The sequence below is a fragment of the Tyto alba genome, unplaced genomic scaffold, assembly GCF_018691265.1.
Source record: "Tyto alba isolate M040663 unplaced genomic scaffold, T.alba_DEE_v4.0 Super-Scaffold_14, whole genome shotgun sequence".
Taxonomy (NCBI): Eukaryota; Metazoa; Chordata; class Aves; order Strigiformes; family Tytonidae; genus Tyto; species Tyto alba.
The window spans coordinates 53,362,002-53,377,824 of record NW_024881276.1 but is presented as its reverse complement, the minus strand read 5'-3'; positions in this window follow the sequence as shown (position 1 = coordinate 53,377,824).

Below are 15,823 nucleotides of genomic sequence, written 5' to 3'. Positions count from 1 at the left end.
GGAGACGGCGAAGCTGTGCCATTGCAGGCTTGGGGTGCTGCTGGGCTCACACAACACTGGCATCCAAGAGGAAAAGCGGATTTCTGAGCTTAAGAGCAGGGTTACTGCTGGTGCCCTCCCCGAGGCGAGCCGTCACGGCCTCCCTGGTGCCCATGGGCGCCTAACACAGACCGCGGTAACACAAACACACCGCGCGTCCCGCTGCCACCTCCTCCTCCCCAGTTCGGAGCTGGGATCACTCATGTCTTGTCAGAGTCCCCAAAGGTCACAGTTCACGTAAAAACACGTGTACATATGTATGATTGCTATGAGGAAAAGCAACTTTCAGGAATGAGCCTGCAGAAAAGGGGAAAAACCCCAAATCCCTATTCCTTACAGCATTACTTCTAGCACAGGCACGTACTAGGGCAAGACAGCGTTTAAGAGTGGACGAGGTCTTGCTAACCAGAGCAATTCCTCCCTCGGCCCAGGTTTTTCTGAGCTTGTTTTCCTCCAAGCAGCACATCACAAAGCCATCTTCTCCCTCTCACCCCTCCTCCCCAGCCCAGGTTGTAAAATAACGAGTTTCTTGTTATTCTTGTTATTGCTGAATGGCAGAGGTCTGGAGCCCTGTGAAGAGAAGGGGGCAGCCTAATTAGGGAAACGAGAGCCATCCTTAATGAGCACTCCTGACTAGGTGGGGATTTAAAGAAAAAGGAGGGGGCAGCGGGGGAGAGAGGTCAATCCGTACAGCTTTCTCTTCCCTACCCCCACCTCCCACCCCTCCCCTCCTCCCTGTAAACCTACCGCAGTTTGGGGTCTGAGTGCAGGGCCTTCTCTACATCTTTATCAATTATTAAACTATATTTTCCTGGTTTGCCTGCGTTCACAGGGGGTTAATTTAATTTCACTTCCTTTGCTAACTTTATTCTGTGAGGGTACGTCAAGTGTTAGACTGTTCCTGCCCCTGGACCTTATGGTGTTTTTGTGGGTGCTCTGGAGTTGTTTCTGGGTGACATCTCATCAACAGGGTGGTGCCTGAGCAGGAGTGACAGGCAGTCATACCAAAACTTTTCAGCAACCCCCCAGGATGGTCCGGTGGGTGTGCAAAACACGCCACATCCATGCATTGAACTGCTCCACTTTCGTGCTCCACAGATCACCAGTGTGGCTCCATTTGTGGTTCCTCTGAGCAGTGTAGACAATATTGATGCCTGCACCTGTCTAAGCGAAAACTGGGCTCTACGTGCATGGGTGGGGTGTATGGTCACAGCAGATGCATCTTTGTAGCTAGATCTGTCAGGACCTCTGCCTACCATGGTTGGACATCTTTGTCACTAGGACCCACACCACCAGCGCAGAGAGCACAACCCGATGATCAGCATTTAAGATGCCCTAGATGTAGCTGTGGTACCCCCATAATTCAGCATTAGTTGCTTGCTGCAGTCTCCCTTAGCAGACATAAGCCTCCCTGAGTTCCTCTGAGTTCATCCCATCCTATATGTACATTGGCAGGAGCTGAAAGCCCCGTGTGTGGAAATTCAATTGCAAAAACTTTCTCATTCCCCACCCACCCTCTTGAATTTCTCTCCTGTGCTGCTTTCCCTCGCTCTGCCTGAGCCGTAACCAAACGCCCCCGCTCTTCGTGAGACTTCAGCTCTCGAGCCCTCTCTGCCATAGACCGGCCTCTCCTCTGTCTCCTCAAGGGAGAAGAGCAGAAAGAGCAGGTCTTGAGACGCACCCCACCTCGGCAGATGGCAAGGGGGAATCTCCCAAGGGCCCGATGCTCAGAGGTGCTCTGGGAGAGGCTGTGAGCGCACGGGGCTGGATGGGTTTCTCTTTGCCAGCCTCGTCCTCCTGAACGTGCCCTGGGTCGGCATTAGGCAGTCACCTCCAGCAACTCTTGTGATGTTATTTGCAAAGATCTGTCAGAATCCGTGCCCAGTTAAATCATCACATGCTGAAATGCTTAAACAGGCTTCCAAGGAGCGAGCTCACAGCCAGAAGCGTGGGAGGAACGTAGTCTGACGGAAAGGAAATAAGCAGGGAACATTTTACCCATAAAAGCACTTTGCTTTCTCTTTGCTTCATAAATCAGCTTTCTCTGATCTCATCCAAAAAAAGGCAGTTAATTCCCCGCTTCTCCCTGCCTGGGAGATGTATTCTTTTCTGCATTTGGGTCTTGCCTCGGAGAAATTAAGAGACCTAATTGTTTCCACTGCTCCTTCCAAAATCAAGGAACAAAATAACATCAGAACAAAGGCCCTGGGCCACACCTCCCAAGGTGCCGAGCTCTTTCCTTCAGGAGGCAGCAGGAGCCCCGGCACTCTCCCTACCTGCGAGAGCCAGGGCACCCGCAGAGGTCCCCAAACCTGGGGACCCCCCCGCCAGCACCCAGCACCGAAACCTCTGCCCAAGCATCGTTGCCGAAGGCCGGGTAGAGCCAGACGAGGAATGAGCACCCCACTCTTTTTGGGAAAAAGTCAATAATGGGGTATTCCTGCTGGCTGCAGTGGAACGGGTCAGGCAGATAATTATTCACCAGCCAGAGTAAAAGATTTATTCAGCCTGTAGTGCGTCAGTCCCAGAGTAAAGACCTGTGCCCAGCAACACCGATTCCCGCTCCCATGTACTAAGCACGTAGCATTCCTCCAAGCCTACCAGAAATGTGGCTTTTTATCGGATCCGTTTCTCTCCTCTGTTTATGGCTTGAGGACGCCAGGGTCCCTTTGGACTATGGCTTGAACTCATTTAGCATTTTTTGTGGGCGAATTTCTTGTATTACCAAGAAAGTCTTGGCACAAGAGCCAGTTCCTATTTCTGCCCTGACATGCAGGCTCCTTGGTGCTCACTCCTAGCAGAAATGACCACATGTCTCCAAAGGAGACAGCCTTGACTTTACAGCCACCTCCGATGACCAAACAGGAACAGGGCCTGAATAGTAAAAGTACAGTAAATTTAACTTCCATTTATCGATCCAGAGGGTGTGCTCAACTTACATTCCCGTTGTTCTCCCGATTCATGTTTCTCTCCCCTTTGACACATGCACTGCATCCTATGCATCTCTTGGTTATTCTATAGGGAAGCAAAAAAATTCAAAGCAAATGGGGAGAGAAGGAGGACAGGGGCATTTTAGAAGCAGTGGTGTTTCACGGTGAGGCTGTAAAAGCCAGTGGCATTAGATGAGCACTCCCAAACAGGTGAAAGGCTGAATTAGAAGCTGAAGGAAATGTGCATCTGGAAGGTCTTGAAATAAAGGCATCCATTCCCCGAGCTGTTCCCCGACAGCTGCTTAACCGGATGTCTGGCTCTCTAAATATCATCCGTCTCAAGTCAGAGGGACTCTCCTGGTGCCGAATTATGGCAGGGGTGCCCCTAGGCGTCTGAAAACATTCAGCTGTCCCACAGGAGGTCTGACATTAACCCTGACATGGAGGGGATGCTCCCCTGGCATCCTCATGACTCTGCCACGGTACGCGGATGTCAGGACGTGCTCCTGCAGCGGTGGCGTGCACAAACCTACCTCCTCTGGTGGTTTGCGGAGTCCTCCAGCACGGAGCTGTGGTTACCGTCGGTGCGGGAGAGTCCTGTTAACAACATATTACCCCAGGCCTCTTTACAGTGTTTGTCTAACAAGAGAAAGTTTGCACAGCTTGTGGGGAGGGATTTTAACAGAAAATGAAACCACTGTTGCTTCTTCGTCCCAACGTACAGTTAACGGGTCTCTCACCCTTTGGTTCCCTACTCTTTCTGGGCAACACCAATAAAAGTCTAGAAAATCTTTGCTATAAGCCACCTTCTGTTCATTATAATCAGAGAGAAGGATGTTGAGTGCAATGTTCACTTTAAGGGCTTTTTTATGACTGTGGCTCATCCTCCCTGAGAATAAGTTGGCATATTGTGCTTTAAACACACGGTGATGGGCACTGGGTGTTGGCAGCAGCTCTGTGTCTGCTCTGGCCTGAGAGCCCCAGGTTTGTCGTGGCTCCACTAGCAGGAGGCATACCACTGCATGGGAACCCCTGGCAAACATTCCCCCACCTGCAAACCAAGCAGATGCAGCACTGAGAAACCACCCCGCTGCATCCAGACAAGTGACATCACGTTGATTTTGCCAGACTTAGGAGCAAGAACTGAGTCTTTTAAACCCTGTAGCTCCTAGGCTAGTGGCCCGATGCATAGCCTCATAGAGCTATAAATGACCAGGCTATAATTGACCACTACAATCGTCATTAAATCTGGGCCCCACATTCACAGACCACCAGGTCATAGAAACCATTTCTTAAATGTGTGCCCAGGCTTCATTTTCTGGGGTGGAGCATTTGCTGGCTTCATTTTTCTGTTGGACTTTTTTCCCTCCGTGAAAAAAAAAAAAAAAAAACCCAAACCCAACATCTTAAAGGCTCATTTTCTCCCCATCATGGAATGAGCCCAAATGGCTAAACCTCAGCATTTTTCACAAAGTGTAAGCCTTGTTTTGCAGCCAGCCGAAGAGGGAGTGGGGCTGGAGCTGGATGTGTGGGTGGCTGTGGAGGCAGGTGAAGGTACGTGGAGAGTCTGCATATGCATAGCAGGTGCACAGAAGTGTGAAGAGAGGGAAAGCATGGATGTCACATGGTTGGATGTGTGACATGCTTGCACGTATGTGTAGGGGTGAATACACACATGCATGCATATATAGATACATAATCATTTGCATGAGTCATTCATTTGCAATATTCATTTTGCCCAAGAGGAGCCTGGGCATGTAGGTCTGTGCAGAATTGGGTATTCAAAAGTGCTCCCTGGCTCCTCCATCAGTTTAAAGACTTGGCAGGCGAATGGGGACAGTCACTGAAAAGCCTCATTTTCTGTGCTGAGTTTGTCGGGGGGACCGGGCTCTATGCTGTTTCTGAGCCTCCTTCTTGTACCTGCTCTCACGTCCTGTTTTGCTTTATAACTTTCCTCACATTTGCTATTTCTTCCTTTCCCCTTTGCTGGCTCCTTTTCTGTTATTCCTTCTTCTCACGTTTCTTCCCTCTGCCACTTTTAAAATGTTTTTCTCCCTCCCTTTCATTTCTCCCTTCTGTTCCTCCTCTCCGGGTCTCTCCTCTCGTTCCTCCCACATTGGCATCCTCTCCTTTCTCTGCCTCCCTCCGCTCCCCCACACTTGCTCTCCATCCTGCCTCTTTCCCTCGCTCTCCCATCTCACATCCCTTTGTTTTCCCTTCCCTCTCCCCCTCCGCTCGGCCTCTCTCCCCTCTTCTCTCCCTCCTGCTTCCTCACTCCCTTCTCTCTCTGAAATAAACTTCCCCGTGTGAAGCCCCTGGCCGCCTTCCAGCCTCTGGTGAGATGAAGGGGTCCCTGGCATACGCTCAGCTCTGCGCTCCATAGGGCATTGTAACCACTGGTACCAAGGCTATAAAATCTTTAGTGTCTCTAGGAAAGATGACTGTAAATTCTTCAGAAGTCCCACCATGGGTGTAAAGATTCCACCCCCCCACCTCTCCCCTCCTTCCCCGGGCCTCTGTGAAAGGGGCTATGTAGTAAAACAAGGGGCTCACTCCTCCCCTTTGCTAAAGCCCCAGCTCTGATCAGGATTTCAGCAGAGCATGGCTCTCCCCATTGACTTCAAGAGGAGATTTCAGTACCCTGCAGAGCAGAGAAGCAGTTCTCGCCGCTCTTTTGGTCACTTAGGTATTTGACTTTATAAACATGATTAAAAAATGCTAAGAAAGCGCTGAAGAGAGGGAGGCCTCCCCTCTAAATGTTGAGCAAACAGAAACACACGAAGCATTGTTAGGCTCTGAAAGATGAACCAGCCTCAGGCCAGCAAGGGAGTGTGGGGAAAGCAGGCGGTGCATTAAAAATAGGTTAATTCCCACATATTACAGATTTGTTTGAAGATTCCAAAGGGTGTTTGCTGTTTGTTTTTTGGTGGTTTTGTTTTGGGTTTTTTGTTTGTTTGTTTGTTTGTTTTTTTAAAAAAAAACTGCTTTCCAACCTGATGAATGCCAAAGAGGGGCATTCAGCAGAAAATTTAGCCAAGGCTCTGCAGAGACAGCAAAGATTCCAGCTTTTGGCCCCAGGAATGTGTGTTTAGCAAGAGTCAGACCTGGTTACTGTCAGGCTGGTGGGTAGATGGGACTCAGATGTGCACAGGGAGCAGAACAGGCCATAATGACACTTTTTTATCTTACGCATAAATTTACTGATGCTTGGCATGGGAAGAGGGAACACACGGCTCCCACGTGAAAAGCCATCTGGCAAAAGCTCTTTGGTACCACCACAAGCCTGACGGGCCTCCCACGCCACGCACAAAACACACGAAGAGGGCTCCCACCCCACGCTCCCAGCCACCGCCGGGCCCAGGGCAGGGCATCCCTCTGGGGCTGCCTTAAGGACCAGGAGCAGCAGAAACACCACGCTGACCAGGGAGAATCCACAAGGCGCAACAACCCCAGCAGAAGGAAGCCTGAAGAGTCTGCGTAATTCTCATTTTCAGTGTGAAAGACTTGACAGGCTTGCAAATACCGGACCCATCCTTCCTAATGAGTTGTACTTCAGCATGTGGCAGGGGTGGTAAATCCCCTGGGGCCTCCAAGTCAGTGCTGGAGCTAATGAACCCACCTTTGCCTTCTCTTAGACCGTGGCACAAGTTTATTTCTCAAGATACGGGGCAAAGAATTTGAGGCATTCGTATTCTCATCAGTTACTGCCCGTAGTGCCAGGCTGCCACTGTTTAGCATGAAGGGGAAGCACCGAGGGGAAATGGGGGGGCTGTGCTGTTGGTCTGGCAGGATGGTATGTGCAGGGGTGCCTGGGTGGAGGCAGAGGGAATGTGGCCTGGAGGAAGAGCCTTTGACAAAACTGCATCTGTGAAAACTAGCGGAGAATTTTGTAGATAAGGAGTGCTGTGAAGTTGGCAGAGCCTTGTGGAAGGCCGTCCAAAGCACCTGGCTCTTTGGTTATCGTTCGAATAGCAGACTTGCCCAAAATGGAGGAAAGCATTGAGTGGAAGTTGCATGGCTCTTTTGTTCTGCTTTTCCCTTTCGCTTCCCCTTGCCAAGACCTGCTCCCCGCTCTTCCTGCCGAAGAACTGCAAAGCCGTTTCCCACCTCCCTGCTTAACTGCAATCAGTCACAGACAGCTCCTTTCATCTTCCTTTGCACCCTCCTCCTCCTGGGGTGCTTTAAGTGTAGCCAAGCTTCCTCTCCAGTTACTGCTACCTTGACGGCCTCTTCCGAGCTTTTGGTGTTTCTGACCTATTGTTTCCATGGGATCATGGGGATCTGCTCCATCGGGTCAGCTCCGGCACTCCACTGTTATGCCAGTCCCTCCAGCCCTGCCAAAACCTGGTGCGCTCAGCCTACTGCACAGCAGCAGCCGCCAACGTGCCCCATGTGTTCAGCTCTCTGGTGAACCCCTGTCTGCGTCCTGGTGGGTACAGTAGAGTGGAGATTGTAGGACCTAGGCTTTATTCCCAGCTGCACCACTTCTTAAAGGATGCTTTGGGTTGAGCCACATCTTAATCCGTGCCTCAGTTTCCCCAGGCATAAAATAGGGTTACATAGTCTGACTGCTTTTGGCAACTGATCTCATAGTTCAGTATCTACTGATGCATACCTGACGGCCTTCTTCTCTGGACGACCTCCTGCAGTTTGAAGCTGAGATGTCCAGGTCTGAAAAGCTCTAGGTGTGGCAAGCCAAGAAAAAGAGGGAAAGGTGTGTACCGGGGTGTTAATACCAATTCCTGTCCTCTGTGGCTTAGCAAAGCCGGGGGGTTGTACATCCTCTTTCCCACAGGGTTTCATGGAGCGGTGTCGCCCGCCCACTCCACGCTGCCTTCCACAGAGACTGCCAGTGTGACATCTGGGAAGGGGCAACGCCAGACACAAACCTCCAGCGCAGGGTGGTTGGCATGGGGGATGCGCCGGCCACTCTGAAGCCTTGGCTGGTTTGTGAGACCCTGCGCAAATCCCGGATCACCATCCCTTGGGTGGGGGCACTCGCGGCTGGGACCAGAGCATCAGCTAGTCAGGGAGATGAAGGGAGATGGCCGTGGAGGAGGGAAGGGGTCGCAGGGCCAGGAGAGGAGTGGGGTGACAGCCTCCGGGCTGAGTGCAGCCCCACGAGGGGATTGAATTGGGAGGGGACTGGGAGAGCCCCCTCTGTGGACCAGCGCTGGCCCTGCCCCTCCATTTAACCCAGGATGTGTGCTGAACGGGGCAGTGCTCTTGGGGAGGACATAAGGGGCTGCAGGTTACACCCTTCTTCACCCCTGCAGCAAATCCATCCCTCGGATTTTCTCCAAACAGCCCCCCCTCACCAGATATTTCAGCCATGCGACCCGTGGCGAGGAGGTGCAGGGCGGGCGATTCAGGTGGCAGCATTTGTTCTTCGTCCTCCTGGTGGCCCTGAAACCCTCCAAACCTCATTTTTCAATAGGCCACCAAAACAACCACTAGATGTTTAATGACTTTCGATCTCTCCTGCCCCAGACTGGCTTTGAAACAGTGACTCAGATGCCAAAGTCCCAGTAGCGAAGTGGCTTTTTAATGACACGACTCGAGCTCAAATTCCAGGCACAGGGGGAGGCTTTGACACTGCTGTTTGTTTTCTTATTGGAGAAGTTCAAGAGAAGCTCAAGGCTTAAAAGCAAACCCTTGAAAGCAAAGCATTCCTAATCACATAAAAGTGTCTGCGCAGGCCAGGGCTGAAGAGGGGGCTTGTGACTTTAATCTTTGCATATCCCTTTCTTTCTTCAAGCATCTATCCCCCTCGCAGACGGACACAGACACAGACACACACACACACACACGCACGCACGCACACACAAAACTCTCCCCAGTGCCAATCGTATAATGCTCCAGGAGAGGAAAGAGGAGGAAGAGGAGGAGGAGGAAGCTAGCCCGCCTGCCTGCCCCCATGCTGAGCCCGAGCAGACTTTGTGAGAAAGCTTCTCTCCATCTGCAGCCCAGCCCGGTGGGAGTCAATTAATTCTGAATAACCTAAACCGACAGAGGTATTTGCATTCACAACCTGACTGATGACCGTATAAAATTGATTTATGAATTGAAGTACTTTCCCTCCCCTTATCCCCGATTCAAGCCATAATTGATTATACGTGCTGCAGCGAAATTAAAGAAAAGAAAATTAAAAAAAGAAAAGAAAAAAGGGAGGCCCCACAGACGCTGCTCTATATTCTCAAGCTTTCCCGGGATTAGCCGATCTATTCATCACTTATTTTTTTTTTTTTTTATTTAAAAAGTTGCTTCCTTTCCCCTCTCCACCAACTTCCCCCCCACCTTCACCCCTACCCCTCACCACCACCTCTCAGCCCAGGCAGCAGCACGGTGGGTCGTGCCTCGGGAAGGAGGATGGGAGGCACAGCACCCCCTCAGCAACATTCCCACAGCGTGACGGCGAGAGGACCTCAAGCCTGACACCCTTCCTCCCAGGGCAGGAAAGACCCCTCCTAAAAGAGAGGGAGCCTCAACTGGAAGGCCTCAACCCAAGACTGCCTGAAGCTCACGCTTAACTTGCTGCCTTGTAACTGCCCCCTTGTAGACCTTTATGGGGTGGAGAATTCACTTGGCCCTTCCAGCTGGTCATCTCTAGTAAGAGATGCTCTCTCGTCATACTTCCACAATGTTCATGCAATGCTTTCTACGTACCTAGGGAGAAGTGCTGTGTGAAAGCAGGTACTACTGGGCAAGATCCACTTGCCCAATGTCAATAGGAAGCTCAAGGAATCTTGATGGAAGCAGTTGAATAATACAGTTCCTCAGATTTCCTCCTGGCACTTATTCTATAAATACTGAACTGAATCCTGAAGCATGACAATTGATGACCCTTTTAATCTTTTTTCCCCTCATTATCCATCTATTCATCCTTATCTGTGATTTCATTTTCCTTATCTACTCATTGGTTTTCTTCCTATTTTACATATGGGAGCACAGAAAAGCAGACCAGTGGTGGGAACCTAACAAAACCATACAGCTAATCAGTCCATAGGACAATCTCAGGCAGAACATAGGTCATCTATTAGTCCTGTTATTTTTTCTCTCTGCTTCTTTCTAAACCCTTTATTTTATTTTATTTTTTTTTAAGAAAAGTGTATGTCCTCTTATTTCCTTTCACTTGAGTGGGAAAAGGCAAAAAAAATCCTGCATGAAGCTCAACTCACATATGATTTCATTAAAAAACATTTGCCTGCAGTGCTCTGTAAGGCTCACAGGCCTCCTGAGCATGTAGGTCCAACATCATATCGCTTTGCGCAGTTGCAATGTTCATGGTTCCTTTCACGTTAAGGGAAACTATAGGAGAGGAAAGTATTTAAACCAAATCTTTCAAGCAGCTGGACACAGGATGGCAAGGCCATCTGCATGCCACCTCCAGTGGAGCAAGAAAGGCCATAATCCAAGTGTACTAATGCGGGGATTTTTAGCTTGCCCATTCCTAGTGTCTACAGGTGCAACTGGAAGAGATCATTTATTTCAACCTCCATAAAGTTGTCTTGCTTGGTTTGGATAATGCTGAGCAGAGGAAGAGGGCTCAATGAATAAACATCAAACAAGACCACTTCCCTGAACTGTTCAGAGAGGCTTCCAGCAAGGAGCTCGTCCAGGGACTTTTGCCTGGCAGCAGGGGTGCTAGCCCCAGGGTTCAAGGAGAAACTACTTTGCTGGCTGCTAACAGGCTTTAAAAGGATGAGGAAGGGGCAGGCAGGGAGGCAGCGCTGTGCAGGGATCCAGCTGTGCCCCGCTCTGCTGCAGCTGCCTGCCTGCCCCTCACGTCCTCCCGTCCCGTGCCTTTGTCCTGCACTTGGGACAACTTCGCTAGACTCTGGGTTTTGCAGGTGTCTGAACTCATTGTGCTGGGGATAAGTGGAAGGCTGGGGGGAGGGGGGCTCCATCTCTGTAATTAAAGCCAAAAGCCCTACACGCTCCCAGGAAGCTGAAACTTAACTGGCATCTCACATCCCCGGTGGAGGTTCTGGGCTGAGCTTGGAGGTACGCAGAAGGCTTTAGAGCGGGATTCAGGAGATACTACCAAAAATCACAGTGACCCAGGAGACAGAGCTCCACATCCCAGGAGTCAGACTCTGTGCGGAATAAAGCCTGCTTCAGAGCAAATCATGCCTTCATGCTGCAGCCTGGGACATCATTTGGGAAAGAGCTATGTACCTCCTTCAGAAGTCTACAGGGCCCTGTTCCTGAAAAATGGTGCTGTGGCCACCCTGCCTGCCAGGTCTGGGCTGAGGTGCACAACTGGGCTCTGTGATGGCCTCTGGCTTGTCAGAGTCGTGCTGTGCAGGGAGGACCTGTTTCACCCTGAGGTGACATTAGGAGCAAATGCATTGTCCTGGCTCTGGAGGCGCCCTCCAAACCCTCCACCTTCCTGCTGAGATGAACAAGCCCCCCATTTCAAACAGCAGCGGCTCCAGCGCTCAATGAAAGGCACAGCATGTGGGCTGAGCCCATACAAAAGCTTCTGCATTCTCACCAAGAATGCCTGTCCAAATTAAGCTAACTAATAAAGACTGTCTGTGGCTTGAGGAGGTGATAGCAGGCAGTCCATCAGCAGCTCAAGAGCTCATGAGCCAGCAGACACCAGAGGGTGCCAGCTATGTCGATGCTCAGATGTCACCAGGTAGCTGGAGACCCAAATCTGTGATTTTTCTCATCCCAGGCTAAGGCGCTGAGCTTTGGGATGGGGAGCCAGTGGTGCAGGGTGGAGGAGGGCAGCAGCCCGGGCAGAGGAGGGCACTGCCCGGTACCCCCTCCCGCTGCAAGGAGTCTCGCAGATGTCAGCCCCGACAAAAGCCTGCAAGCGGGAGGGACGTCAGCACAGATTTACATCCAAAGGTCGCCATGTCCTGAGTGGTAAACTGGTGGACAAAGAAGTTAATCGAGGAGTCAAAAAGGGCAACCTGAAGAGGAGAGGCAGCTGGGAGTGTGGAAGCAGAAATCAAGGCAATTAGCAGGAAAAAAGAGGGAGAGTTTTGCATGCCTTCCCGATTTTTCCACATGGAAAGAACAGTGCTGTATCATCTGAAACTGAATTATTTTTACTGTCAGCTGAGAGAGAGCAAACAGGAGGCTTCAACTGATGCCTCTGCCAGCAATCACAGCCTCTCTTTCTCCCCACACAAACCGGCGACCCTTCCACAGACAAAACAGCTGCCCGGGCAGCTCCCTGACATTACAAAGCTCAGAGGGTGAAAGCGGTGCCATCCCCACTTGCACCCGGCACAGACAGGCTCTGCTGTTAAATATTGGCTGCAGCAACGCGTAGGACCACCCGTCAGAAAATTAGTATCGATCCCGCACAGGGTGCGCTACAAACAGGGAGCTTAAAGGCGGCCGGTGCTGCCTGGAGCTGGCAGCGCAGCTATCACAAGCGGCAACAAGTCACCGCAGCCTGCAGCCACGCAGGCATTTCTGAACTATTGTTCAGGGTACAGACTAAGGTCATGTTCCCTTTTAAGCTGAGTCAATCTTTTTACCGAGTTCATTGGGAGCTCGGGCCGAAGCCGGCGGCTGCTAGGTGGACTGAGCGTCATCTTTCAGAGCTTGGACAGAGCTGTATCAGCCTGTGGGTGTTTGGGGTGTGGAGAAAGCTATGCCACCATCCATGTAACTAAAAACAAACCAGAAAAAAAAAAAAATCAAAGATATTGATAAACAAGTATACTTTTTAATGACTTTCTCTACTTTTTTTTAAAAACAAAACAAAACAAAACATGAGGAACTGCTTTTCAAAGTGGCACGATCTGTTAGATAAGGCATTCTCCTTTTTTAACAGCACAGATTGATCTGCCATCTTCTCATAGCATTAACTCACACCAGCAGAGGCACCAGTCGGCTACCCGGTGGGTACCAGAGGGGCTGGCGGCTCTGAGCTATGCCACCCAGGCTAACCACCCACCCAGGACCTGCCCTGCTCTCTGCATTTAACTTGCCCACGCTGGCTTCACAGGGAAACCTTAACAGACCCTCGCTGCACAGTATCTGGATTGCCAAAAAGACCTATTGCCAAGCAAAAACCTGTTTATTGTCTCTGGGAAAGCCAGCTCACCTTTTGCAGTAAGTAGAGCTCTCAGGCAACAGAAAGGATGAGGACGAGCAGCATTGGGGATGGGGGTACTTCCAAGGGCCTCTGGACTTCAGCTGGGAGATAGCTTGGTACCTCTCTCTATTGGCCTAGTGGGGCAATTAGCCTCGCTCAGCAAACAAACCTGTGAAGATCTGGATTTCCATGCTTTATCACCACACACAGGTGTCAAAAATACAGCATCTAATTAAGTGAGGCAAATGCAGAATAAAAAATGTATTTTGCCAAATGCCATGGGGCTCTTGACTGGGAGAGCCCCTCTGTTTTTTGCATAGGGTCTACCTGAAATCCAGAGACAAGAGACGTTGACAAAAAAAAAAAAAGAAGTGGCTACTGGCCAGATACAAGTCATTTAGCTCAATATAAGGGTAATTGAGTGTCATCCCAGGGTCTTTACAACACAAAAGATCAGGCTGCCTGGTCTAATGATCTCTTTTGGCCTTCAAACCTATGAACTGATGCCCCATCTTTCAAACACTCATTTTCTCTCTCAAAATCTGGGTGCAGATAAGGTCTAAAATATAAGTGTCCCATGTTGCCCATGCCATTGTACTGGGCATGTTTGGTTAGTCGTGCCCTTGCCCAGATGCCTCAGGAGCTGTTTTTTCTACACTTGTCCCTGTTTCGTTGCTTCTGTTAAATTCCACAGTGACAGACCCTGGAGAAACGCAAGAGGGTTTTTTTTATTTCTTTCCAGCTGTAAATGTGCGAATAGTTTTATCACAGATTGTCTCTGCAAATGTCACAGACAATGAGGCATTTTTGCATGAGCCAAGCCAAAATCATAAAAACGTCTCCTGGACAATATTTTGTCTGTGACACTGGTATATGTTTGTGCAACTGGCTTTGGGAAAGGACAAAGATCCAACCCTTCTGCCGGTGAGTATCTGAGCATCCTCAGGAGTGAGGTGACTGCAGGAACAAAGATGCCAGGTTACACCTGGGAGAAGAGAATTTCTTTGCCCATTTCCCAAGCCCGGGAAAAACACAGTGGCCGTTTTGTTTCTTCAAGCTGCTGCTCAGCAGCAGTGCCAGCAGGTCGTATTTTACAATCGGGGCCTGGGCAGGATGAAAAAAAAAAAGAGAGCTAGCTTCTCCATGGCCCTGGCTTTACACTGAAATCCCACCCTGCTCCCTCCTTCGTGGCACCGCCGGCCTCCGAGTACGCGGGGACCTCGCTCCTCACGCCGTTTAGGGCTTTTTTTTTTCCCCCCGCCCCCTTTTTTCTTTGGGAGAAACTTACTTCTCCCCGGCGGCTTCTCCCTCCATCTCCCCCCGCCGCCCCGCTCAGCATCCCCCCCACCTCCGCCACAAAACCGCCACACACACGCACGCACGCACTCGCGGGCAGGCACAAAGGCTTTAAAAGCCGCCCTTTATGTCCCCCCACAGCTGCCCGCGCAGCCCCTGCTCCAGCACTCGCCCGGCAAGGATGCGTATTCTTCGGCTCCCAAAGGCCCCCATTGCTGTCAATTAGTTACGGGACGCCACCGGGATTCAAGGCTGACAGCTCCGGCAAAGCAGGAGAAATGGGCTCAGTGGGGAGCGAGGGGGCCTGCCCTCTTTCTTCCCCCCCTCCCCGTGTCTTTCTCCCCACAAGAAATACCTTTCTCAGCGAGGCTTTTTAAGCCCCCCCCCCCCCCCCCCCCCGGCCATCCCCATCCCGCCGCCTGTGCATGCACGCAGGGCCGTGCACGTACAGGAATGCGCAGCGCCGAGAGATGCAAAATGCGCTGCGAAAGGGGCGCTGGGGAGAGCTGACCCACCGAGATAGAGGGTCATCAATGTCTCCGCACGTTTCTTTCTCCCCCCCCCCCCCCCCCCCGCCGCCTCCATCCCGGTCTCCGGTTACAAATCCTCCCCCCCCCCCCCCCATCTCTCAACCCCCCGGGACAAGCGTAACATCTTATTTCTCCCCGACTTTCCCACACGGGCTGTCTTTTTGGAAGGGGAGGGATGGGGCAAGGTTAAAACACGGCTCCGCAACAAGTGTGGGTTTCGTGCGGTGTCGTTTTATCCACCGCCACGGCTGCCGGGCATTCACAGCTCATCTCTCTGCGTGCAGCCCGGAGGGTAACGCGGCTAACTCGCGGAGAGAGGGGGAGTAAAGCCGGGGGGGGGGGATGCTGACCCGGTGATTTCACGGCAAACGTCGGTGCTATGAGATTTAGGAAAGAAACAAAGGCTGTAATGGTTTGGGAGTGAGGGACCTCTTTAGCCAGACCGTGGAAATAAGATATATTTCAAGAGAAGGCATTCCCACGCTTTCAGCCCTGATTTTGGGTAGAGAAGAAAATCCAACCCGGGAGCTGGCTTTGGTGATCTGAAACAGGATCCGTTTCATGTGAACCCTCAGCTTTGGCTCCTGTTGTAAATGCCAGTTAGAAATGGGGCTCACTCACCCCTAACTCAATCTCTGTATTTGTATCTTTCAGAGCTAGACATTTGGATAGTATGGAGGCTCTTATGCCAGCTGTGGATTTGGCCCAGCCAAGCTAGTCTCTGTGGATCAAAGAGGAATAACAAAACAGTATTTAGATTTCTTTTTTTTTTTCCTTGTCCCTGCTATAGGCTGTTTGTGTGTCCCTTGTCAAGCCACTTCATCAGGCACCCACCCCAGCTACCCAAGTAGTTTCACTTACTGGCCCATCACTTTGTCTCCTGCCTGGAGGCACAACTAAGTCAGGGTGACTGCATTTCACATGCCTTCTTGGACTCAAATGATCCTTTCATCTGAAATACTTGA